A 24,877-nucleotide genomic window follows, 5' to 3' on the forward strand; every position below is an offset into this window, starting at 1 on the left:
ATTTTTTTTTAAATCTTAATATTGTCATTTTACATAAGAAACCATACATAGCTGCTGAAACTTTCCCTGGGTTTGATGAAAAACACCAAAAAATTTCACAGCTATGAGATTCAAATTTTCCTAAATTTCAGTTATGATGATTTAGCTTAGATCAAAATATGTGGAAATGCAAGAAGTCTTTTTCTGGTTTATATGCTTTCATGCTTTTATTACATTTAACAAATTTAAAATATTTGTGAAATAAAGTATACTAATTGCATAGATCTCTCTCATTTTGGCTTGAATTCTCTTGTTATCCTTATACACCTCACTTGTCCAGGATATTTTTAAGCTTTTAAAAATTTTGTCTTGGTTGATCATTGGAGATGTCTGCCTTATTTCAGGTGAGAGTTTCCTTGTGCCTGGTAATGTCTTTACAAAAGTCTAATCAGAACATACAGTAATTTCATGCAAACTGGAAGTGTTGGAAACCTTTTCCTTGTTATAACAAAGTTCAAAAAAAGAGAACAAAACTCCTCTGAGACCTGATTTCAACCAGTGCTGCTTTCAAAATGGAACGAATAAGAGCAGAATCATAATTTTGCTACTAGTAAAATATATCTGTGCAATTCTTAGGCTCAGTTAATAAACATTTCCAGACAAATTAACATACTGATCACTGCCTAGTAAAATTGTTCCCTAATAATTTAAAACAAGGTACTCGTGCCCTGTTTTATATTTCTGATGCATATAGTATATCCTGTGACGTTTCTTTCATAAATTTTATGACAAATGACACTTGACAATATTGCTTTACTGTAAAAATTTCATTTCTGTTTACTTTCCGCTGTGTTATATGTATGAACTATGCATTTAAAAGTGATTTACCAATTTTAATGTGCAAATGTAGGACTTGAAACATAGTTTATCATCTCACCTTTGATTAAAAGCCAGTTGAACTTCTGGACTAACTATACTAATCAGTAAGTTAATTAGACAAGTTTTGAGCTGTTTGGATCCATTTATACCAGAGAAGTGAGTTACAGTGCCTTTAGTCAGTTGGGTTAAATTCGAAATTCTAGAACAAGGGGCAGATGTTCAGGCTTTCCAGTTTTAAAACTTCACTCAAACCCCAGAAGAAGTACTTTTAAGTGTTAACTTGGGAAAACATTACAAAACCTTTTGAAGCAGAGAAAATACTCTCTCTCTTTTTTTGCAAGGAATTCTTCTTGTTGAAAAAGAACTTCAAATTTACCCTATGGGCTTACAGGGAAAATAATAAAACTTAAAAAAAAAAAAAAAGAAAGCAAAAAAAAAAGCCTCCACTGTTTACTGTTTTTCATCCTCTGCTTCAGTAATTCCCATGGTTGCTCATATACATGCTTTAATATTTCAGAAACATTTTCAAGGGCAGCTATCCACCATTAAAAGATTCTGCACTGCAGCCACTTTTCTGACAAGTTGACTAGTTAGGTTAAGGGTCCTCTTATTTACATTTGCTCTTGAGCTTTAGTACCTTAAATATTCTGCTTCCACAGCCAAGTAACTAAATCTAATATATAAGACTTCTCAGCAATCTTTTAATTCAAACACTCATTTAATACACAAAAATCACATTTTGATAATCACCTTTTGTATAACAGAAACAGAATAGTAGAAACATAATAAGCAAAAAGTACCATTCAAATTTTAACCGTAAAATCTAAGAAGAAAGTTCAGTCTACTGCAATGAACTGAATTTAACTTCTTCATGCTTTGCTTATTCACTTACTTCCTCATGTATTTAAGTTAAAGCAACTATAATATGGTTTTAAGGGGAAAAGATATTATTTGAAGGAAAAGTAAAACCAGACTTGGAAAAGCATATGTACTTTCTGTCCAGTATCACTAGCTGAATGTAATCCTCAAAGATAGGTCATTCCTAAATTTAAAATACTAATATTCTTCCAAGATTATAAACTCTTAGTTATCTATTAAACATTAAATCTGTTGCACTATGTAACTTGTTGATAGACAAGGCAGGTTGACTCATACATTTAAAAGTATATCCAGAAAAAAGGACACTGTTTATCTCTTTTCTTTCTCTTTACCATCAGTCTGCAAAAAGTCTGTCTTTGCAGCCTGAGACAGAATTAAAAAAGAAACGTATTGTCAATCACTTTAGGAAAAAATAATATAACAAATTAATCTGGCTCATTCACTTTAGGGAAATGCAATATGCATGTGTAAGCAAAAAAGGCAGAATGATCATATTAATTCAGAACGTTTATATGGCTTTAAAAGCCCCCCTTCCTTTCAAGCTCTTCTACTGGTTTGTTCACCAATGTCAACAGCATATTTATGGCACTGAGTTCACTAAGTTTGACTTGGTCTCTAATCTTTCAAAAGATATCTCCTGAGAGGATAATTTGAAAATATTCATATCTAGTATTAGTTTGTGGCAGTAATATCTTATGGTCAGTAACTTGGAATGTTAGTGTTGCTGTTACTGTCGATGTAGTAATTGAAATGGAGATTCCAGACACATCACTGACATGAGCAATCACCAGTCAGCATCATTTGAAAGATAATGTCTTACCTGGAAATGTGGAAAGAGCTTCTGGTATAGATGTCCCTTTTTAAATTCCTTCTGTTTCTCAGAGAACCACATCAATTGGCTAGATTTGCTGTTAGTGGGACACAGTCTTTCAATTAACCTTGATTGCCTTTAAAACAAGGACTGACCTTAAGAGGACTTTGCTCTGATTCAGTAGGCTTTTTCTCATTTTGATCTGTAGGCTTTGTTTCATTACCAACCTGCCTCCCTTTCCTAGATCCTTGAGTTTATAAGGAAATCCAAAGATTTTTCTCTGAATAAAAATAAGATTTATAATCATAAAAAGATGTGGTTTTTCCATTATTCTTTCAGTTCTCTTTTCTGTACTCTTAGAATAAGCCATTATCAAATGCAAAATTTTATGTTTTATGTCCTGGAAAAAAAATAATAAAATACATGACATAATTAAATTGTCCCAGCACCTCAAAAGTAGTTTTTTTGACCTCTTAGCAGATTCTCTTCTACAGAAGTCCTCTCATTTTCTTCAGTGCCATGATGATGGTATGATTGGCACTTGATGGCTTTTCCTGTGAGTTGGCATTCAGTTCAAGGTTTCACAGCTTCTCGGGTGAGATAGTCTGAACTGTGGCCAGTTTCTGACTTTTGTCAGTTTACACACCCATAAGAGGCACAATCCATCCAATATGAAACATTAAGATGAACAGAGAGCATCAGCCCATACTGCTGCCCTCTAAGTTCAGTAAGTCTCTTACAAAGTGTCAAAGTTCAAATCATACTCTTGAGACTACATGAATTATGGATGTCTCCAGTTTAACTCCTGTCAACACCTAGCTTGTATCCTGTCTTTGAGTTATCTTTGTTTTCTTGATCACTGATACTAGAACACAGGCCATTAATTATTTTTTTCCCATGCTTTGTTGTTGTATTTTATATTTCTGCAAAATAATGCAGATAAATATGTAGACTAGTAGACTTACACTACAGAAGGCATATTTCCAGAAAGAAAAAATGAAAGACAACAAAACAAGACTGATAGTTGTAGAAGAGAAAAATAAGCAATGCAGAAGTTAACAGCAGAAAAGCCTTGAAAACATATAACAGAGAGATCCAGAATAATAAATCACATTTGCACAAGTAATTTCATCTTCAGTTTTAAGCAATGGCCTTATTGATTCTCTGAGGCACAGTGAAGCCAACCTTAACTGTGTTCCCTGCTCCCAGGCTAATCCCAAATTTTGATTTTCTTTTCCTGCTTCTTTTCTGTTTTCTATTGATCAGATTCTTTATATTGCTCACACATAGTTCTTCACAGATCCATTTGAAAAGCTTTTTGCCTGCTTTCAGATGTGTAACATTTTTATATCTGCATCTTTATATAGATGAAAATATAATTCCTTAATAAACCAAACAAAGCAAAGAACAGCATATCTGATAGAAGTATCGTGTATTTCATGACATTCAGTAAACTTGAAGATTTTATTTCTGTTGTAACAGTTCAGGGACAAATAAAAAATTCATAGAAACATATAAATCTTTATTTATTTAAGAAATGCATCCCTTTTAGCATTTTTTTTATGGATAAGTTAATTGAAACACTTGGTGGGAACTGGCTCATTTAAACATAGAATTGTTGTTAAACTACATATTAAATTTAAAATTTGACATTTAGGGAAACTATACGTGGAGATTGTCCTCATGGACACTGCAAGTTCTTTTAAACAATACTTTATGGGTCTGGAAGGCTAATCTTCTGTCATGCTGCATTTATCAAGGTTATGTGGCAAACAAACTGTCATTTATAATCTGTTGTGGTGGGTTGACCCTGGCTGGATGCCAAGTGCCCCCCAAAGCCATTCTATCACTGCCCTCCTCAACTGGAGGGGAGAGGAAATATTACAAAACGGTCATGGGTTGAGATAAGGACAAGGGAGAGGCACTCACCAGTTACCATCACATGCAAAACTGACTTGGCTTGGGGAAAATAAATTTAATATATAACCAGTCATACCAGATTAGGAAAATGAGAAATAAAAATTAATTTTTAAAATTGTCCTTGCTCCTCCCTTTCTCCTGGGTTTAACTCCCATCAGTGGTGCAGGGGAACAAGTACTTTCATTCAGTTCATCACATGCTGTTTCTTCTGCTGCTTCCTTCTCAGAGGGAGGACTCCTCACACTCTTGCCCTGCTCCATCTTGCAGGAGGAGGCTGTCCTCTGGGAACTTCTCTAACCTGAGTCCTTCCCACAGGCTGCAGCTGTTCCTGAGCTGCTCCAGTGTGGGTCCCTTCCAGGGGGTGCAGTCCCTCAGGAACAGGCTGCTCTGGCGTGGGTCCACCATGGGGTCACAAGTCCTGCCAGCAAACCTGCTCCAGATGGGCTTGTCTGTCCATGGGGACACAGCTCCTGCCAGGACCCTGCTCCTGCTTTCCACAGTCACAGCCCCCTTTGGGCATCGACCTCTTCCACCATGGGGTCCTCCCCAGAGGCTACAGGTGGATTTCTCCTACAGATTTAAAAACACAAAAATAAAAATAAAAAAATCCCTGATTTTATATACTTCACAAAAACCTGGTTTTTTCTGATTGAGGCTCAATGTATATGATTTAGTTAGAGTATATTACCATTACCATATGATTCATTTCACTGTCTGGAACTGTAGTCTTCTTGGAGTCTGTGTAAGTGCAATGAGTTGTCTCTTAAATTATTTGAGACAAAGTTATTCACAGAAGTTTGAAACTCTAAGAATTGTTGTGAAAATATTCTTGTAACATGAAAACGGGAAGCATTTGCGTTTCTGAACACTATATGATTCCTTTGTTTTAAAGTTTATTCTGCTTTATAAAAGATAAAAAGAGTTGTTTTTAAAAGAAAGAAAAAGCTGCTTCTAGCAATAAGCTTATATGCTTATGCATGTATTATTAAAAAATACCTTTTTTTCCTGCTTTATGGAATAACCTATTTAAAAACAGATGTACTAGTGGTTTGATATATACAAACACAATGCACTAGGCTATAGTGCATTCTGTTAGCAAGCACCAAAATGTAGAAAAAGACTGCTCAGTTGAACAGTGCAGCTTTTGTTACAGGAGACCATTTTCCAACAACCAGCTGTCTTCTGTTGTGACATTTCACTGTGAATCTGGAAAACAGATTCCAAGGCTATCACATAAAAATCAAAGTGTTTATATGAATGTGTCTCCAATAGAGACACCTATCCACAAAGGGCCTTCTTCTGTTGCTTAGAGCATTTTCACATTATTTGTGACAGTTCAAGGAACAGCAACATCAGGTAAAGCATGTTTCCACCAGATGACTTTGGATTTTTTTCTTCCTCCTTTTCTAAACCATATTATTTTATACTTTGAATATGTTTGGATTTGCTTCAGTGCAAAAGCAAAAATAAAAATTGAAATCTTCAAAAGTTTAAATATGACAAGAAAATATTTCTACTCAGGGCTCTGTTGGAGACTGATACTCAGAAGAGACTTGAACTACTGAAGTTATTGTCATAGAAATACGTTGGGTTTTTTTAATAAAAGTTCTAGTTTCTTCTGTCTAGAGTTAGTCCAATGCCCAGCCAACAGCATTGTTTATAGAATATGACAGAATCACAGAATCAATTAGGTTGGAAAAGACCTTTGAGGTGGCTGAACACCACCTTGTCAACCAGACCATGGCACTGAGTGTCACACCCACCTGGCTGCACCCTCCTTTCAAGGGTGTCAAGGGTGATCAGGTCACCCCAGAGCCTCCTTTCCTCCAGGCTGAACATCCCCAGCTCCCTCAGCTGCTCCTGACAGGAATTGTGCTCCAGACCCTTCACCAGTTCTCTTGCCCTTCTCTGGACTTGCTCTATACCCTCAATGTCCTTCCTGAACTGAAGGGCCCTGAACTGGACAGAAGGTGAGGTGTGGCCTCACCACTGCCCAGTACAGGAAGATAATCACTTCCCTATCCTGCTGGCCACACTGTTTTTCATATATAGGCATTGATTTCTAGTTTGTAACTGCAGCAAGAATTTACAGAGGTAAATTTGTGCTGACAAAATATGGACACATAAACACTATACAATATTGGATTAAGACTAAATAATTCTCATACCTGTTCACATAATTTGCTCTTCAAGATTCACCTTATGGAGAAATACTGATTTGACTAGATTAATTTAAAATTTCCATGCAAATAACACAAATTTGGCAATTACGGATAAACATAAAGAGCATTCTAAATTCAGAGTCTGTTATCCCAGGATCTCAGAAAGAATGTCTTTGCCACATTGGTTTTTCCTCACAAGAATTTTTTCCTTCTGCTGTCAGGTTCTGATAGCTGAAATTTCACTTATTGCACAAGAATGTAAACAATAATAGGAGCTCATTAGAATGACACTTTCTTCCCTCACAATGTTTTCCCTCAATGTGAATTTAATTGGCTGACTGACAGATGTGACAAACACTAGAATCCTAAGATACCTGAAAAGCAAAGGCAGAAAAGTTCAACTGGTGTGACAGTCAAACAACTGAACTAAAATTCTGTTCAATCATGTCATTGTATGGTAGCCTCATCACCTTACTTTTCTTAAGATAAAATGGTATTTTTCATTTGTAGCAAAGTTTTCTGATTAAAAACTATTACAGTTTGCTTAATCAGAGTTAAATACATCTGCAGGAAAAAAAAAAAAAACACCAAATTTATGTAAAATATGTTGGAATATGTAAATTCCTCAGCAAAAAAATAAAATTTTGGTTTTCAAAAATTCAAATTCCTGTGAGCAGTGATGAGGTTTACAGAAATGAGTGATAGATAAGGGTACAATGCTCTCAGTGCAGGACATAAGCATCATTTTAGCCTCCCACATGTGTAGTCATGTCTTTGTCCTTCGGTAATGAGACTCACAACATCTGCATCACAAACTTGAATAGCAGATGATATTCAAAATCCATAAGACTACTTCCATTTATGTCACTAAGTCTCTGCCCCAGAGATGGTTTGCCCAGAGCTGTTGGCATATAAGCAGCTAAGATGCATGAGCTAGAATTCTTATAGAATGGTACAACAGGAAAACCCATCAGATTTTTAATTATTTGTCATTATCAGGTCGTGCAGTTGCACATTGCACAGTAAAACCTCAGGTATGTGTGACCTCCACTATATTTGATCAGTTCTGACTCATTGAACTAATCCAGTACAAGCCAGAAAATCAATTAAGGAATAGATTAATTTTGCTATGTAACTTTTGCTAACTACTCACTTGTGTGTCATGTTTGGAATGGGATAACAGAATATGTTAAAAATCATTACAAAAATGACCTTTAGTACAAAGAGTGCCAGTGAGACTAGCTTGGTGTCACATAAGCAGCCAAGACTTTGCTAGTTTCTGCCAGCAGACTACTTTAGAAAGTAATAAATAGTTTAAAAACTGCCCCTGGCCATCTCCAAAATCCTGCAGAAAGTTTAACCAGGGATGCAAGTATTCCATATAGCAGTCCAGGCCACCAGGCAGAACTTGGGCATACTGAGCAGCTGGAGTAAATGTCCTGTTTCCTGAGCCCATGGTGCTGGTCAACACTGGACCAGAGGGGTTGGGGACATGATCTGCATGAGACTGCTGGGAAAGGCCATAGGAGCCTTAGAAAAAGTCACAATCCACAACTATATCCGTCTCTTACAGTCAATCAATTTCAAATTATATATCACTGGGTTCTTCTGTTCTAGTTCCTACACTTCCTATGGGTTTTCCTGGGGCACAATTGTTCTTATTTTCTTTGAGCTTTTAGATCTGCCAAGTGATAAATCAGTAAAAGATGGTGGAAACAACCATGATGAGAAATTATAAGAGGTGGAATTTTCACTTATGAGTAGAAGGTAGGAAGACCAAAGAAGAGGTGAAACTTCTGAGCCAAGAACTTCAGGAATTAGCACTCAGTTGAGCACAGAGGGAAGTTAAATATTCACCTCAGATTCTTACATCTTCCCTGTCACTAATCCAGAGCTCATTATTGTTAGAACGGACAATGAGTTTATTTTATCATCTGAGAAAATTGGTTTTAAAAAGGTGGTGAAACTACCAGTTAAATTATAAGCTACACATTTAAACAGTTTGCCAAAAGTCAATATAAATTTCAATAACTCAATTGTCAAATTCAGATAAGAAGTCAATCCTATAAAATCAAAGAATATCCTTAGGCTAAGCTTAGAAAGATTGATTACCTTCTCTCTCTAATTAAATGAACTTTAATATTATGAGCTGCTTTTTAGGAAATCATAGCCAGTTGAATATGACAGTGTGATTAAAGAACATATAAAGAAGATACCACATAAGAAAGCTGTGTGGTAATTATTCCAGTCAATTCATTGGTAAAAAAAAAAAAAATCAAATGCTGCTATCTATTTAAATTCTCTTTATTCTATCACCCATTAAGTACATTAAACCAGAAGACAATTAGCACTGTATTCTATGTCTTCCTTTTCAGGAAAGTCAAACATATCATGACTCTAAGGTCACTTTTTGTTTGAGCACTTAAAACACTGTAATTCTGGTTTACAAATTATCGGTTGTACTAAAATTCTTTGGTCAAAGTTATGATAAAACCATATCTTAAAATGGGAAAAACATTTTCAGTTGTTCTCTTATTCAGAATTGATTTGTGAATGGTGAAGTTCATTCTCACAAAAGTAAGTAATCAGTTTAGGAAGATTTTAATTTTTTCTGAGTTTTTCTATTTTCTGTATATATTTGCTTTCCATGTTTACCCCACCCCAGTAGTTCTAGCCATTATAAGCTATAAAGTGAAAAATCACAAATTTTAAACTTTGTTGTAGTTTTGACAAAATAATTGCAACTTTGTACCCTTTGTTTTTAATAGTCATAGAGCTGAAGGATAAGCTGAGAACTGAATCCTATTTGCTGAGCACTACAGAAAATTCACACCTCTTAAGGGTATATACTTAATATATAATGCTTATATATTTTAAATGGCTTTTTCAAACTTTAAATTAATATTCAGCTACTCAAAATCTCTGCAGTACTTTCTGGTTTTGATGTATCTTCAAAAGTTGAATTAACCTTTATCCTTTTTTTTATTATAGCCTTATGTATAATAAATAGCAGTATTCAAAGATCACTTGTTTATTTAAGTTACATTATTATAGCTAATAGTTTTTGATTATGATCTATAATACTAGTACTTATTCACTCATTTATTTTTACTTTTATAATGTTAAGCTATTTCAGAGTATATGCATAATATCTATGCTATCTCTGGAATAAAATATTTACTAAGTCTAGATTATGTTTATGTATACTAAATACACTATACTGTAAACATATATATATACATTACAAACTACTTTAAACATTGATTACGTTTCTAACTATAATTTATTCAAAGATGTTTTATCACATGTCTGTAAACAACTTCTGTAGCACTTGCAGATATTTTGTCCTTGTTCCTTGACTGTCTTTGGTCCTTTATTCTAAAGAGCATGTTTTTTTATTCTGTATGCACTTTGACTTTTTAAAATTAGCTACTTTTATATCTAAAACTATTGTTTCTAAAACATTTTCCTTACTAGAAGAGTATTCCATTTAGCTACAGTTTGAAATAACTCTTGTAATAATGAAAACTCTGGTTTTAATGAGATCAATCTATATAACTGTTGATAATAACTGTTACCAGATTTTGGTCTTTTTGCTTAAATTTCTCAAATTCTCCTTCTAAGTTTGTCATCATCCTTTTGAACATTTTAGCAATAACTGTCACTACTGAAATTCCAGCAGAGTGGGAATTGTACATCTAGGGTATCAGATGAAAACTAATTCTTACTCTCACTGCACAGGTGAATGTGAAGAGAGCATTAAATCAAATGTGCTCAACCGCTGAAAAACAAAGGCTGTTAAAATGCTAACAGAAATAAAATTATTGAAAAGTGGCAAATTGTAGTTGTGATGGTTACTAGGGCTTCTTTTGAAGTGCTTTAATATTAAAGTTAAAACAAAAATAAAGATTAATTTGGAATAAGGCCCTCATGCTTTAAAGTGCCACTGAATGACCTCAGCACCTATTAACTTCAATGAACAATAAATTTTTATGACACTTATGCAGGATGAGGTCCTAAATCATTTACATGATAGTTGTGCTTCATTTCTGGATGCTCACAGGCCCTCATTTTCTTATATAGAGGCAGAGTGATTATTCTAAATAGAAACATCAGTAAAAATTGACCTTGTGTGGTAGATAGCTTCCATAATTACTGTTGCTGCCTTTTTGCTGAGATATGTAGATGCAACTAAAACTCTGCTTCATTGCAGTAGCTGATAGAAAATTGTCAGTCTCTGTGGAAAAAATACCAGATATAGGGTGAAGTAAGATAACTGTAATGATTAAGGAGAGTTAAAAATATCTCATATGGAGACTAGGACCTTTTATTTTTTAATCTTAGAATAAGAGGATACACAACAATATATATTTATATTTACTTTTATATTGATTAGTTAATTATTTTTAATTTCATATTTTAATTTTATTTATATTTTCTATAGCTCAGGAGAGAGCCTTAACAGGCCTACTTTTCCCTAGATATTTACATTGTTAATTACTTCAGATATTCTTGCATGCAACCATCAAGCTTTTCACATCAATCAGTTCACAGTTGAAATATTGGACTATAGGGACTACTTGGCTTCTTCACACCAGGGTATCTAAATCAGCTTATATGGTTTAGAGAAAAAATCTCCCTCCATGACAGCAGTTACATTCTCTGACCAGGTTTTGATCAGAAGTGTACCTGCTAAAAGTTTATAACATAGGGACCATTATGAGGGCAATGGCTAGCAAGCTATTAATTACCAAATTTAGGATTTACAAATCACAGAGTCACAGAATCACAGAATAATTAGGGTTGTAAGGGACCTTCAGAGATCATCTAGTCCAAACCCCCCTGCCAAGTCAGGGTCACCCAGAGCAGGTGACACAGTGACATGGACATGATCCTGGACAGCAAGATCTGGGTGGTCCAGCCTGAGCAGAGGATCCAGAAATCCTTTCCAGCATCAGCCATTCTGAGATTCACTTATTCAAGGTTTAGAGGAAGAGTGATGTCCACAGAAAATGCCTGAATACAGACTCACATAAAATAGTAAGTGCACCAAAAAAAGGCAATTCTGTGTTTTCTACTATATGAAAAGAATGTTACTGGCAATTAGGAAAGCTAGAGCATGGTATGTCAAAGATGAAAGCTGGTGCAAACAAATATTATCAATTTCTGTAATATAAATTTTCTTGTATCTTTCATAGCAGCTTCCTAAAATCACATTTAATAGCTAATCATGTGAATTACCTTCTCTTACAAAGAATTTTTATTTTGCACAGAACCAAGTAGAGTGAATAGCAAAAAAAGCATTTAATGTATGCAGCATAAATAAAAGAATGGTTGAATATAATCACTGATTATTTACTAAGGTAGATTCCCATGATATGATTTCTTTGTTCATTGTGAAAAAAAAAATTAGAATACCTGCAGTCTTCCAATCTTCAATGGAATGTGATGTGAACTTTAGCATTGCATAGCTATTACACCAGTTATGCAATTTTATATTTGGATAAAGCACCTGTGTTTTTATTATATACATAGAATAGGAATTGGTAGTTATTTACTAAATTATGGTGTCTTTATAGAGAAAAGAATTGCAAGTTTATTTCAGCTGTTGAACAAGCAGCTCCTATATAAAATGAAACATAGAGAGGAAGCCTGGAGAGTAAGGCAGAAAGGATAGGTAGCCTGGGAGAAATCACAGAATAACAGAATGGTTTGGGTTGGAAGGGATCTCAGAGATCATCTAACCCCTGCCTCTATGGAATACAGGGAAATTGTCTAAACAGACAGGCATTGGGTTAGGAAAGCTAAAGCCCTGATAAATAGAATTAAATTTTATCTTTAATTAATATTAATTCTGTTTGCTGCAAGATAAACTTGACCTTGATTTCTATTCATAACCATATTAAGTTTTTTGGGATTCTTCTGGTGTGTTCTGTAGTTATTATTTCTGTTTTTAGCAAAACCACTTTCTTTTTAACAGCTCTTTAGAGATTTTCTTTATATTTATGGCTGTATGATAGTATAAAAATATAACGATTAACAATCTTAGGGGATTAATGTGCTTTTTCATCAATGTAATTGCTTTTTGTGGAAAAAAAAAAAGTTCAAGGAAAGCTTGGAAGCTGCTTATAAGTATTCTGATTACAATTTGTTAAGGGATTTAAGACATGGCCATTGCCTCCAGCAGCACACACTCAAAACTCTCAGCTCACACTCACTAACATTTGAGTGGATCTCTCAAATACCAGCATGACCCTGCTCTCTGTCCAGCACTCCTGAACAGCTCCCAGGCTCTCTCATCCCCACTGAGGCTCACCAGCAAACAGATGGATGCTATAGAGTGCTCCTCTGAGAGGTGCTGAACCCTCTGGCTTCTCCACCCAAATACCAGCCTGGTAAACCTGCCCAAAATCACATCTTTGCTTGCTGGCTGATGACATGATAAGCTTTTGCTTGTGACAAGTATTGTGTATAATTACTCACTACTGCAAATTAAATTGAAATGTACTAAACCCTACGTTATTATCCAGGCTCACTGACACCATAAATCTGTCAGTGTAAGATCACAGTTCCTCAGTTCTGTGCATCCTAATATCTTTCACTAAATCTCAAGCTTTTACTTTTAAACTTATATCCTTCATTACCTTGGAGCATAAAGTTCTAAGAATATTTTGGTCTTTGTTGGAAACATGCTGTCTTGACTATGACATTTAAAAACAACCACTAACTCTTTTCCAGGTAATACAGGTTCCAGATGCAATAATGTCTGGTTAAATAGTTCTGTTTGATTTATCACCTAACTCAGTACTGAAGTGGTGGAAAAGTTACTCAACTAAAAATGTGAAGGAAAAAAGCAAAATGCACTATAAAGCAGTTATGTTTCTGTACTCTTAAGACACTGTTCTTAGTAGGCAGCTGTTTCTAGGGTGGCACACTGCATTATAGCAGTGTCTGAATGGTTCTGAACATGTAGGAAAATGATGATGGGGCAAGGATTGATGGCTGTGTAACAATAATAGCTTCATTTCACTTGTGTCCAAATTTTAACTTTTGTTTTAAAGTAGCATAAATCCATAGCAGCAGATTCATCATTTATGAAGATATATTCTTGAGCTGAAAGAATGCGGTTTGAGGCACTTTGGAAAAACAGGAATAAAAACATTTTGAAGCAGCAGCAGTTACATTATTTACAACCCCTATATATAAAGCAATGTAATAAAATTGACTGGTGATTTTAGTATGCCTGTCTTTTTCTAGATATATTTGACATTTGCGTTTGTATTTTGCTTTTCGCATTTTGAAGATGTCAAAAAAATTTGCCTACCTAATCCTCAAACTAGAAGTTCTAAAGTTGGGGAAAGTAAGCCTCAGGGTAAAATGACTTAATGACTAGTGAATTAAAGATTTAATAAGAATAAAAATTATTTGTTTTTTTTAATAGCTTTTAATGTCTCACATTAAACATCCCTTGAGTCCTATGCCAACCAATGTATGAGCATCAGGACAATTGTTTGGTTTGCTCAGTCTTGATTTCCCATAATCTTTGCACCAAATACTGCATCTATAAGCATTACATTTGCATATTACAGACTTCAGTTTTGAAGACAGTCTTATGTGAACCCCTTTACAAGCTCACATATATTTTGCTCACAGATGTTATAATATTAAGACACGCATAAGACCTATATTATAGAGATTTATTACAGATAGCATCCTATAAGATATACTTATGGCTGTATGAAAAGATTACCAAGGGAGTTTAAAATTGCTCCCAATTCAGTTTTGTAATAGCTTGAAACTCATGAGACCTTTCTTCTCTTTTCTCATATCAAGTTATCATCACTGTTTTAAGAAACAAATTGAAAACACCTTAATAATTCTAAATTACATCCTGAAATTTTATATGTAAACAAAACCAACTTCTCTAAGCTTTCCACAGGTAATAGATTCTTTCTTGATATTCTACTGATACACAGACTACAGTGTCCAAAATATTTGCTTTTCCATTTTTATCACAGAAGCAAAAACAAATGAACCAAAAACTCCATCTTTGCCAAACATTAGATTGAGCAAAGCACAGCCTGTAAAAAATAAGTGTTTCTCATGCTCACTGCCACCTTAAAAAAATACATGCAATCACTCTTTAGCCTAAGTCTGCAATTGCAGTCTTAAACATAAAAATAAAGTTAATGCAGCAAATCTGAATGATGAAATATGTACAGGACTGTCATCGGTCTCGTGTGGCCAAAACCCAAATTTCTGTAATGTCTTATGCCCTTCTGCTCTCTAACACATAGTTTCTCTCAGTCTTTGTAACTTCCAGCAAACAATGATAATTTATTTTCCACAAACCTAAGCAATTGATCAGAGATTTTCTACAAAGCAAATATAAATATTAGAGAACTTGAAAAAAAGGCTGTTACTAGCGTCTTGTAAATAACCCCAAAAACTGAAAACACCTCTGCTGACATCCCTCCACCAGTGAACATATGACAGTGCCTTATTAGTTAATAAATTGTGCATGCTTTGGATATCCAGGAAGCTAGGATACAAAGAAAACATTCTGCTGTTTACCATGCAGGGCATATTGCAGCCTATTTTAAGAAACCATCATAGCATACAATAATTATGTTTCAATTGTAATGTCTTACTTATAAAAAAATCCACCAGAAATATTATCCCAGAAGGCATATTTTTCATATAAAGTTGATAAATGTGAGCAAATTAAAATACCGTACAGGCAAATTACAGAGAAAATTAAACTGTTTTCCAGCACGCCTGAAGGGAGCAACAGATTTTTGATTCCTATAAATCAAGGCTGGATTGCTTCCTAGAAGGCATTTTTTCTGTAGACTACAGGGTCAATGATGAAATCCTATGGCTTATGATATCTCAGGAGTAAGATTAGATGATCTACCATTTTCCTGTCATCTATGGACCTGTCAGCTATATTTAAATGAGTACTTTCTTCATATGATACATCTATAATTGGATGTGGTTGAGGATTGCCTTAGACTACCCAAGAGCAAGACCCAGTTATGTTTAGATGAATACTTCCTTTATATGGTCTGTCTATAATTGGATGTCATTGAAGGTTGCTTTAGACTCCCCAAGAGAAGGACTAGGCTGTAAAAGAACAAATTTTAAAACCTTTATGGCAATAAGAAAGATGCCTCAAAGGCTGTTGCAGAATGAAACCAGCAGAAGCTGCTGCTGTTCGTGGCAGATGCCTGAGCTGGCATGAGGCACTGACACTTCAATATATTTATAATAAAATATTGATTGCTGACCTTTCTTAGGAAAAACTTAGGAAAAAATGCATGGTGTCTTTTTCATTAAAGAAAGGAAGAGGTAGCTATGCAAACAGAAGATACTGGGTAAAAATGGCAAGACAATTGGGTCTACCAAAATATCACAATTTGCACTCATAAGTCAAGTAGATCATCAAAACATTTTGGAAACTGACATTAATTACTTTCCTCAGTCAGAAAATGGACAAAAATGTTGAATATTGGAAGACATGACTCTTACACATATTTAACAATATCCTTTTCATTAAACAATCCCACTGAGATCATCACCTACCCCTAGAAGGGTGTACACTGCAGTTTACAACTCCAAAATAAAGATGGATTTATTATTTTATTTCAAAGGTAACATGCACATTTCTTGTTCCTGAAGAAAGTCCAACTGACCATGTGTCTCAAGAAGTTTACAATTCCATTTGTCAGTCATCAGGTTCTCATCTGTATAAATATCCAATGACATGAAGATCATAAAGAAATGTTCTGTTAGTGAGAATACTCATCTGTCTCTAAAATATTCTTAGTCATAAAGAAATAATAATTTGCTGAAAGACTTTCTTTTTCCTTTGCCTTTCAAATATTTTAATTTAGCAAAATTCCGTGACAGATTTTGCTGTTCAAATCACAACATAGATACCAGATCTATCAGCTGGAAATAACACATATAAGATTCTATAAAAATAGCCTCTTGGGATAGTAATAAATCCATTCTTCTAAAAACCACTTGACAATTTCACCTGCAACTTTAACTTTGCAAATTATTTGCATACAGCCTAGACCCTGGAAATATTTTACTTTGACAACAATGCAATTACATGCTTTTAGTTTCACAAAATACAGTGCAACATACCTCCAGCCAAAATAATATTTCTCACAGATAATGATTTTGGATAAGATTAGCAAAATGTCCAAGATATGTGAAGATCAAAAATTCATTAGCAATCTGAAAGCAAAAGTCATTAAAAACTTTTAATGTCACAACTCACTATGGTATATCATAGAGTGGTACTGTGTGGTATTTTACCTTCTAATGTCTTTTAATACAGTTATAGAAAAAAAAGAAAATACTGGGGTTTTTTTGTTTTGTAAATATACAGTCAATGAATTACATGGAAAAACAACAACAAAAGCAGCAACATTTAATATATGCATTCTTGATTATGGCATGCCTTTGCTGAGGCATGATTGCAAAAATTACATAGCCCACAGTATTGATTTTCTTGTTCTCTTTCAGTGTCTCCAGTTTCCTATACAAAAATTTAATCTACCCACAGGGTCTATAAATTTTCATATCTAAATGTTCTGCCTTTTGGTTTCTATGAATGTATAAGGAATGTGACCTTAGAATTAAGGAACTAATTTTGTTAATTAGTGAATTTTGGTTTGCACTTAAAATGGATTCATCTTAATCTGTTTAAAAGCAAGTCTGTAGTGTAAGCCAGTCATTTAGTCTTGCTCTGCAGTAAGAAGACAGCTAAGTATGTATAGCAGCCTGTACACATCCACACACATGAAAATATGTATTTAAAATAAATGGGAAAATCTTCCATTCTGTCATTCTTTAATTATAAGGAGAGCCCAGACCAGTATCTTAAATGCAGACCTGGTATTTATGTTGCTGGAAATAGGTGAGGCGAATTAATGTAGAATTCATTCCTCATGTGGAATATGCTGTTATATGCAAAATGATAACCACACACACAAAAAAAACAAAAAACAAAAAACAAACCAACCAATCAACCAAACAAAAAACAAAAAACAAAAACAAAAACAAAAAAAAACCAAAACAAACAAACAAACAAAAAACCCAAAAAAAACAAAAACAAAACAAAAAAAAAACCAGAAAAAATTTATCTTAATGCTAAACTGTAGAAGTTACAAGTTTATAAACAAAAGAGAGCTGTAGACAAATCCCTACATCCCTAAATTCACACCTTTTCACAATTTGCACTGTTTACACAATTCACACAAACATAACATTCACATCTGCTTCTAACCTCTCTGTGACAGGCTGCCTCACCCTTACACCAAAAATTCTGACTTAAAAAGAAAAAAATGTTTGACAAGAAAAACATAAAATCATACAGTATTTCAGAGAGCAAAGTCAAATGCAGATCTATAGGGATTCCCAAGCCAAAGTGTCTCAGACTCACACTGTGTACAGGGCAAAAAAGACCAGAAGAATAAACTGGTCTTCCTTTCTGTTCAGTACTTCTCCAACCATACATTACACCAAGCATGGATGATCCGTGCAAATTGAAGGAATTTTTTAGGACCATACCTTCAACTGAAACTTCTATCTTCTCTGTACAAGAACATTTATCAGCATAAAGAGTCTTACCATTTTCGGTACGACTAATTTTCAAAATCCCTGGTTGAGTTTGCAGAGTAGGTAACTTGAAGATGCCTTTAAAATTTTCCCACACTTTGTGTTTTTCTTCTTTGCTGCTTCATTTAAGTTGTGCATTTTTATAAAGAAATGGGGCAGTTTTTAAAGAGAATTAATATAAAATTGAAAGCAGGCAGTAGTGCTAGACAGTGCACATTTGCAGATATGTTCAATATTTATGGATTGTGTGGGTTATGCTAATAGCCCTAAAGTTCCTCTTAAAGTTCATTTAATCTAATCCACTCAGATGTCTCAAGAGATAAAATTTCTCATTTAGTGTCATGCCAAAGCTTAGTCCAGCCTTTGCAGTGTCACTGCTTTTGACATATTGCTGAGATAGAACCTTTGAATCAAGAGGTTGCCAAGTAGAAACATGTAACTGAAATGATTAATCAAATTACTGGGAGGGGGAGAGTAAGGAAAGAAAAAAAGATAAAAGAAATCATTAATGGTCTTCCTTGAATAAGAATTAGAGCAAAAACACCATGGATTTGCTCATTTCTTCAGCTGAATGGTTGAAGTCACAACGTCATTTCTTGTCAAAGTATGCAAAGAAAGCATTGGAAATGCACTTTTAATATTTTATTAGACATGATAACTGGTTTATTTATCAGGAAGTAATTTATAAGCTTGCATATTATCAGGAAAAAAAAGGTGATTTTCTGCAGTATTTTGAACTATGCAGTTCAGAGATAGAGGATTCTTGTTATTTATTTATTTATTTATGCAGGTCCTAACACAACAAATCTATAAATGTACTTTAACATTTATGCCTATCTTTGTTGTGTTCGGATTAATGTATCGTGCTGAAAATATTTCTAACAAGAAAAGTAGGGCCTCTTTTTATGTTCTACTAAAAGAGAGGGAAGAGCTTATTCTCTGGAAAAAGTATGCCACAAAATTTTATGCATGTGTTTGACATGTGTAGAATATCAAATTAATAGAAAAATTCTGTCACTGATGTCAAAAATAAGCCTATTAACATTTTTACACCTTACTTTCCTTTCAGAACCAGTAGTAAAGATTAATGGATCTTCAGCTACTGTACTAAAATTGCTGGTTTACAACATCTGGTTCTTGAGCATGAATTTGCACAGTGCCATGCCAGCACCATCCCACTATTTCACATGTGCATTTTCTCTGGGAGCTATTCTGTGTTTCCCCAGAGATACTGAAAGATAATGCATTTTCCTACATGCGGCTGCATGGTTTCTGATCAAGCTTGTCACCTTCAGATTGAGTCACTCATACAAGAAAAGAGTCAGTGTAGGATGCCTTAACAATTATTATAATTCTCTCACTCAGGAATCACTCACAAAACTTCAGCCTTCATCAACCCATTGACAACTCTTGATCTAGATAACAAAACTAATCTCTTTGGAACAATTATGCCAAAAAACACTGATGGTTTTCTTTCTCAGAACTAAAAATCATTAATTGCATTAATAGAAATATGTGGAACATTAAAAAAAAAATAATAGAGATCCTTTGTCCTGAGACATTAATACTTAAGTAGTGCTTGGACCTACCTAGTGTTTAGGTTACTTCAGTCATTAATTTTTATATATGTGATTAATTTTAATTGACTGAGACAGGTCTCTAAGCTGGTAGCAAAGGGATATCTACTCTTTTGTTTCTGATGTATCTGCTGCTAAAAGCTGAACAAGCTTACCTCCTAATAATTCCAAAAACGCAGTGAAAATGTCTGTGAATGGACTTCCTTCTTTGTGAAACAACAAATACCAACAATACTCTGAACTTCTAAATGTGAAGATATTTAACAGCAAGTTAGTGCCCATTATTTTATGCTCAGTCCTTCAGAGTTTTTTCCCACTTGTACTCTCATACCAAGTAAACACACAGCTCATGAAAACTGAGTAATGTTTAACAGTGAATGCTGCCAGGCCTATTCTTACAAGGTCCAAAAGGTCCTTCACATACTGAAGAGTCAGCTAACTTCCTGAAATTCAGGCATATATATTTGTTCTGACTTTTTTCAAACAAAATGAGCATTACCTCTTGATGACAGTGGCTCTGAAAGTTTCCTCTCACTCAAATTGAAAGTACAGAAAAGCAGCTGCTTTGGCAGTATTCAGTCCCAATATGCATTTTACCCAAAGCACAATACTGTATCTTGAAAAATAAAGCAGAAAAACCCTTATCAATGCCAGGACTAATTGGATATTTGCCATCTGCTTTTTAATCATGTGAGACACAAACTGAGAGTCACATACACAGAATAATTCAGCTGTTAGCTGACTTCTGATATATCATCAGTGACATCAGAAAAGGAAGAGCAATGGTCCTTATAATATGTGCTTGGACACACCTCTGAGCCCAGCTGTTCTCCATAGGGAACCAGTGAGCCCAAGCATTCCTTTGATTCCTGCTTCCTGTGGATCTCCAGCTGTCATAAGGAAATCCTGTTCTGTCCTGTGAGGAGAGAATGCCAAACCCTTAAATACTCCCCAGATCATAGACAGTCTGCTTTTATGTTCACATAGTGCCGCTCCAGCATCTTGCACAGCACCACCAACACATCCTCAAAGTCTAAGTGCCCCAGAATCTCCATTGTCATTTACTTGCATACACATCAATCTGTGACTGTCTCCTGGGCTGCTGGGAAGCATCACACTTTAGCTCCCACAAAAAGTTTTCCTTTCTCTCTTTTTGCGATATCCACATCACCACCTTGAATGTGTGGTTAAAAGATTAATGCTTTCCTTCATTCAAATTCTTTCTGAAACAACAGAGGATGAGCCACCCAAGGAATCCTGATTTGTCACGTAACATTCCAATTTCAGTAGTGAGATGATTTTTTCTCTTATGCTTTGGTCTCTAAAACTGTGAAAGTTTGAGTGTTCACTGTTGAGTGAACAGAAGTCCAGCATAATAAATGCACAGCCTAGCACAAAGAAATACTGCTTCCAGAACTTAAAACCATAGAGAACTGCAGCATGAGCCTGAATGACAAAATAGAGTTTAGCAAGCCACACATTAAAGCCAGAAATTCTAATTGCTTTCAAGCTAAGTATTGCACTGAATGTGGTTATAATTTTAACAGATGTTCCTGGAGAAAGAGCAGGCAACAAATTACGTGAAAGCCACCTGCCATCTTTTAGATTCTGAATAAAAATAGAATGCTACCTATTGTTTTTAATTAATAAGCAAAAAATGAGCATTTTTCTGTATGGCCACTTTGTACATTATTTTTTGTTTATCATTCAACTCATTTCAGATTTTTACCAGTAAAATGTCTCATAGCTGCATCACATCACACTTCAAAACAAAGAGAGCAGTATTCTATATAGCTCTTCAATCACTAATTCATTAGTGTACCCTCACTGAACAAAGCAGGCTAGGTTCTCTATAACAATCTGCTTTATGTTACGTCCTCCAGCAAGGGACAGAATATCATCTGAGGTCTGCTCCCAGTCTTCAGAGCAGCTGAAAGGCTGGCTTGCTAAATGCACTGTGCTCTGCACTCCTTTCTGCCACAGCACGACATTAAGCCTCTCAGGGGTGACACAAGCCATCCTGCTTGCCACTGCCAGAAATGTCCTGTCTCCAAAGAGCACTGACTGCAGTCTGACCCTCTGGATTGCACCTGGTGTGTGCTACCCATGGGTGTGCTGATGGATTACCTCCAAAGATGTAGTGTTAACTCCATTTGTAGTGTTTTTAGAGCAAGAGATTGAGAAATTCAAATACAGTTTTCACTTCCTTGTTCTGATAGAGTTGTATCTTTTTGCAAAATATATGGCAATCTGTGGCCAAATAAAAAGTCTTTACCCATACTGCAATGAAGTCATCCATATTTGATTGACAAGTTTGGCTATCTTTGTTTGCATTAGAAGCAACAGAGAGGTGAGAGAAGAACTCTTTGAGGGACAATGTTATAGATTTTCTTATGATTTGGTAAGAAAGTCTGTGGAAAAAAAAATATTCATGAGGGTTACTGAAAAGGGAGCGTTCTAAAATACAAACATTTTATTAATTAAAAATTTGTTATTTATAAAGACAGCCTAAACCACAGACTTGGTAAATTCAACTTTTGTCTTAAAAAAACTTGTGATTTGGCTGCAGTTTTTGTTAAAAGCTGTATACATTGTTTGGAAATGCAACTCCCTCTGCCCATACATTTCTACATTAAATTAAAGAGGGAAAAATATAATCATGAGAAATGGGTTAATCATCATCAGATTGCTTGCAGAATATATAGCACTTTTTTTTTTCTCATTTTTCTTCCTGAAAAATAAAAGAAGTAATAGCTTTGCTAGAATTCCATTGACAAAATATCACATTCAAGAAGTCACATTCAATTATGTAATTGCTAACCCGTCCCCACCCAGCAAAGAAATTATAAAAAGGCTATTCAAACCCATGCAACCCCCCGTTGAAGGATATTCTTTTAAATGAAAATGAACACTCAGAGGGACCTCATACTCCATGTGCTGGGTCCTATCTGCACGAAGCAGAAGCTCCCAGCTGGAATTGTGCAGCACTCTCCTGGACAGCAAACTGCCTGGCCATCTGCCTGCATCTGTCTCTTCTATGCTCTTTCCCAGTTCCCAAAAGTATGCACTGCAGCTTCAATTCACTTCTCTTTCCACTTGGCTGTACCATGTTTATAAGTTATTTGGCTGGTATGGACACATCATATTAAAGAAATATAAATCACTGAAGGTAGGTGAAGAAAATGACTTGATAACAAGCAAATAATAATAATTAAAAAAAAAAAATTAAAATAAAAACCCACCAAAACCAACCAAACAATCAAACAAACAAAAGCCTAAACTGAAAATAGTACTGGAGGTCTAAGAATGAGAACACACCTCATTTGGCTGACCTAGAATATTCAGCCACTGGCCCAGCAAGCTGCATATTCTGCTGGCTGTTGAGGATTCAAATGAGAAACAGGAAGCAGACAGAGACAACCATCTGTTTTACTCAGTGTTATATTACAAAGAAGAGAGATTTTTCAACGTTGTTAAAATTCAGGGCAGGGAAAATCTTATTTTCCCTCTGCAAATAGGTTTTTCAACTTTTATTTGAGTGATCAAATGAACTATTGTAAGACTATTTCCAACCTTCTGCCCACCCCTTTACCCTGCAGTCTAGTACAGCTAATGTATAGAAGGAAATGTATATAATTACTATTCCATTACTGGCTGAAATAAATTCTAGAAGATCTGTCTGCGCTAGAAGAAACAATATACATGACTGAGGTAAAATCCACAGCCCTGTAATCTTAGAAACTATAATGACCTAATCCAGATGAGAATAAAACTAGAGCTAATAGATTTGCAGATATTTAATTAACCAGAATTTGCTTAGGTTGCCCAAGTTAACTCTGAATCTCTTATTAGTGCCTAGGTTTATTGTATATCAAATTCAAACAGTTGTTGAAGCATTCTGCATCTTCACACTCAAACCACAGTCTAAACAACATTAATGACATGAAAATTAACAGAAATCCAAATACATCCCATCAGAAGACATATTTTGCAATATGCATGTATATGAGAAATATGAAGATAATATTTCTTCTGAATCCAACACTGGAAACATTATTAGACTGCCTAACCCTCCAAAAAGTTTTCAAAAAAATTGGAAAAGGTTCAGACAAACCTCATAAGACTGATTCAAAGTCTGCAGTTTGAGATTCAAAGAGCTCTATTTACTTAACTTTTCAAAGGCAAGGGCTTTTAATCTACTAAACAAAGGCATAACAATATCCAGTGGCTACAGCTGAAATTGGATAAATTTTCGGCATAAATAAGGCATCATTTTTTATAGTAAAGATAATTATCCAAGACAAACCTTCTAGTAAGTGATGTGCTCAATTTTCCATCTCTCAAAAGCATTCAAATTAAAAGAATAATTTCTTTAATTAAAAGAATATATTTCTTAAAGACATACAGAGCTCAAAGAGAAGTTAGAAACTTGCTATCCAAAATTATATATAAAATCCTGTTCTGTTTTGTTGTTATTGGGGTTTTTGTTTTGTTTTGTTTTGTTTTTCCCCAGAAATTCAGGCTATTAAATATAATAACATCTTCTTGCATTAAAATCTAAAGATTTTTAACAAAATTAATATTTTTTATTAAGTTTTGATATAATTATTTACACTGAGGAGTAAAATATTACAGAAAATAAATTCTATTCCAAATATCTGACCAACCACCAAAAAGGTAAAGACAATCAAAAGTGGGACCATGCTACCTGTCCCAAAACATACATGGCCTGTATGTATGACCACTAGTGTCTATCAATTGAAAGGCAAATCTTGTAAAAATCAGTTATTTTCTTCCTCATACCCTCCATTCAGTCCAGCTTCACTGAAAGAAATCCCAAATACAAGAGAAGAATTTCCACCATCATTGTACTTGTATGTGGTTGGTCATTGGTACAAATATCCTGAGGATAAATAATTTCTTCATCGAAGATATAAGAATCCAAGGCATGTTTCCCTATCATCAGTCTAAGGTTTGTGGGCAGATACTGAGCTCCTGACTCCCAAACATCTGATCTCAATAGAGACAGGAGCTTT

This window comes from Erithacus rubecula (assembly GCF_903797595.1).
Source record: "Erithacus rubecula genome assembly, chromosome: 5".
Lineage (NCBI taxonomy): Eukaryota > Metazoa > Chordata > Aves > Passeriformes > Muscicapidae > Erithacus > Erithacus rubecula.